Raw genomic sequence first — 3952 nt, 5'->3', positions numbered from 1 at the left:
TTCAGAAAATAGGGATTTTGCTCATGGGTGAAATCTTGAGCTAAGAACTGGGAGATAACGAAATTCAAACAAAAATGCGTACAATCTAAAAGCATTGCTATTCCACTTACCACCACAAGAGGCACTCTGGTGGCCCTTAAGCCAATTGTCAGCCACAGGCTTCTTTTCTCCTTTTTCAACTCATCACTAAGTGAGACTTTGACCAGATGACCACAGTGTTCAACAGTAGAGGCTGAGCTGTGTCTGGCACCCCTCAGTACCTGACCTCTAGAGACCTGACATCTGGAACTTCACCATCAGCTATGCAACGTGGATAGCTTCTGTGCCCTATCAGAGCCTTCACTTAAAACAGAAGACATTAAAGAGCAGAAGGAAACAAAGTCAGCAGAAAGGGAACAGGAAGGAGAAAGAGCTACTAAGAATACTAAGAAAGACATTTGTTGTGGGAGATTCTCATAAAAGTCTCCATGAACCCCGGCACCTCTGTGTTGTAGCGTTTGTCCCTTCGTATAGAGTGCAAAGAAATTACAAAGACTGATTTTGCTTTTAAAGAAATAAAAAGTCTCTTAATACCCCTTTTCAAAGCATAAGAAGCATATAAAACAAGGGAAATCATTATAGAAGTCTACAGTTTTATAATCTCTATTTTTTAAAAAGGCTACATTTGGTTGATTTACTATATTTGTATTAGAATTTAGAAAGTAACTTGCTTTTCAGTGATATAAATCAAATGAGTTATGATAGAAAATCAGCAAGGATCCACAAACTCTGCTAAAAGAAGGTAATAGAAAAAATCAGGGTGGATTCACAACTTAGAAAAACGCCCCAGTGGCCAGGCAGGTCACCCCTGACAACAGTTACACAAGGACCCAACAGATTTCATTATCTCCTCTTCCAGTTTCTACAAAAGCACCAGGAGCCTCAGGGTTAGTATTAATTACACAAGTAAAAAGCTCCAATTCGGGCAAAAGCTGGAAGCAATACTATGATAGCTTCCTATTACATAGCATCATATTCAATAGGCAATTAAAGAACAGGGTATCGCTTTTAGTCCTTTTATATATCTAATTTTCCTGACATTTCCCCCCTCTTCATGATCCTTAAATAATGAAATAAAACTTAAGTTCAGAGAGGGGACTGACCCTTCATTTTGACAGATCTTAAAAAGAAGTTAAATGTTCTGATTTATATTGAGGGCCTTTTAATTGAATTGCCTTAAATTACATCTTTTATTAAGAGTCTGTTCATCTGTCCTTTTCAATTTCCTCTAATTCTTTTTTAAATTTATTTAGTTTTTTGTTGAAGGGTAATTCCTTTAGAGAATTGTGCTGTTTTCTGTCAAACCTCAACACGAATCAGCCATAGGTATATATATATATATACATATCCCCTCCCTTTTGAAACTCCCTCCCATTTCCCTCTCATCCCACCCTTCAGGTTGATACAAAGCCCCTGTTTGAGATTCCTGAGCCGTACAGCAAATTCCCACTGGTTATCTATTTTACATATGGTAATGAAAGTTTCCATGATACTCTTTCTATACAGCTCACCCTCACCTCCCCTCTCCCCATGTCCATAAGTCAGTTCTCTATGTTTGTTTATCCATTGTTTCCCTGTAAATAAATTCTTCAGTACCATTTTTCTAGATTCTGTATATATGCGTTCCCGACCCAGGGATCTAACCCAGGTCTCCCACATTGCAGGCAGACTCTTTAATCTCTGAGCCACCAGGGAAGCTCTCATATACGCATTAGAATATGATATTTATCTTTCTCTTTCTGACTTACTTCACTCTGTATAATAGGTTCTAGGTTCATCCACCTCACTAGAACTGACTCAAAGGTGTTCCTTTTTATGGCTGAGTAATATTCCATTGTGTATATGTACCACAATTCTTTATCCATTCATCTGTCAATGGACATGTAGGTTGCTTCCATGTTCTAGCTATTGTAAATAGTGCTGCAATGAACGATGGGATGGATGTGTCTTTTTCAATTTTGGTTTCATCAAGATATATGCCTAGGAGTCGGATTGCTGGTTCTTATGGTGGTTTTAGTCCTAGTATTTTAAGGAATTTCCATAACGCCTTCTGTCAGTTCAGTTCAGTCACTCAGTTGTGCGTGACTCTTTGTGACCCCATGGACTGCAGCACACCAGGCCTCCCTGTCCATCACCAACTCCTGAAGTTTATTTAAACTCATGTCCACTGAGTCAGTGATGCCATCCAACCATCTCATTCTCTGTCTCCTTGCAGTCCAAGGGACTCTCAAAAGTCTTCTCCAACACCACAGTTCAAAAGCACCAATACTTCACCACTCAGCTTTCTTTATAGTCAAACTCTGACATCCATATATGACTGCTAGAAAAACCACAGCTTTGACTAGACGGACCTTTGTTGGCAAAGTAATGTTTCTGCTTTTAATTATGCTGTCTAGGTTGGTCATAACTTTTCTTCCAAGGAGTAAGCATCTTTTAATTTCATGGCTGCAGTCATCATATGCAGTGATTTTGGAGCTCAAAAAAAATAAATAAATAAAATAAAATTTCTCACTGTTTCCATTGTTTCCCCATCTACTTGCCATGAAATGATGGGACTAGATGCCAAGATCTTAGTTTTCTGAATGTTGAGTTTTAAGCCAACTTTTTCACTCTCCTCTTTCACTTTCATCAAGAGGCCCTTTAGTTCTTCACTTCCTGCCATAAGGGTGCTGTCGTCTGCATATCTGAGGTATTGATATTTCTCCTGGAAATCTTAATTCCAGCTTGTGCTTCATCCAGCCCAGCATTTTTCATGATGTACTCTGCATATAAGTTAAATAAGCAGGGTGGCAGTATATAGCCTTGATGTACTCCTTCCCCTATTTAGAACCAGTCTGTTGTTCCATGTCCAGTTCTAATTGTTGCTTCTTGACCTGCAAGCAGATTTCCATCTTCTGTAGTGGCTGTATTAATTTACATAACCACAAACAGTGCAAGAGTGTTCCCTTTTCTCCACACCCTCTCCAGTATTTATCGTTTGTACACTATTTGATGATGGCCATGCTGACCAGTGTGAGGTGATATCTCATTGTAGTTTTGATTGGCATTTCTCTAATAATGAGCGATGTTGAGCATCTTTTCATGTGTCTGTTAGCCATATGTATGTCTTCTTTGGAGAAATGTCTGTTTAGATATTTTCCCCATTTTTTGATTGGGTTGTTTGTTTCTCTGGTATTGAGTTGTATGAGCTGCTTGTATATTTTGGAAATTAATCCTTTGTTAGTTGTTTCATTTGCTATTATTTTTTCCCATTCTGAGGGTTGTCTTTTCACCTTGCTTATAGTTTCCTTTGCTGTGTAAAAGCTTTTAAGTTTAATCAGGTCCCACTTGTTTACTTTTGTTTTTTATTTCCATTACTCTAGGAGGTGGGTCATAGAGGATCTTGCTTTGATTTATGTCATTGAGTATTCTGCCTATGTTTTCCTCTAAGAGTTTTATAGTTTCTGGTCTTATATTTAGGTCTTTAATCCACTTTGAGTTTCTCTTTATGTATGGTGTTAGGAAGTGTTCTAATTTCATTCTTTTGCATGTAGCTGTCCAGTTTTCCCAGCACCATTTATTGAAGAGGCTGTCTTTGCCCCATTGTATATTCTTGCCTCCTTTGTCAAAAATAAATTTGGCAAAACTAATACAATTATGTAAAATTTAAAAATAAAATAAAATTTAAAAAAAAATAAGAAAAAAAAAATAAGGTACCCATAGGCATGTGGATTTATTTTTGGGCTTTCTATCTTGTTCCATTGGTCTATATTTCTGTTTTTGTGCAGTACCATACTGTCTTGATGACTGTAGCTTTGTAGTATAATCTGAAGTCAGGAAGGTTGTTTCCTCAAGCTCCATTCTTCTTTTGCAAGGCTGCTTTGGCTATTCAGGGTCTTTTGTGTTTCCATATCATTTGTCAAATTTAGTGTTC

This window comes from Bubalus kerabau, chromosome 3 (genome assembly GCF_029407905.1).
Source record: "Bubalus kerabau isolate K-KA32 ecotype Philippines breed swamp buffalo chromosome 3, PCC_UOA_SB_1v2, whole genome shotgun sequence".
NCBI lineage: Eukaryota > Metazoa > Chordata > Mammalia > Artiodactyla > Bovidae > Bubalus > Bubalus kerabau.
Note: the sequence above shows the minus strand (reverse complement) of the source record.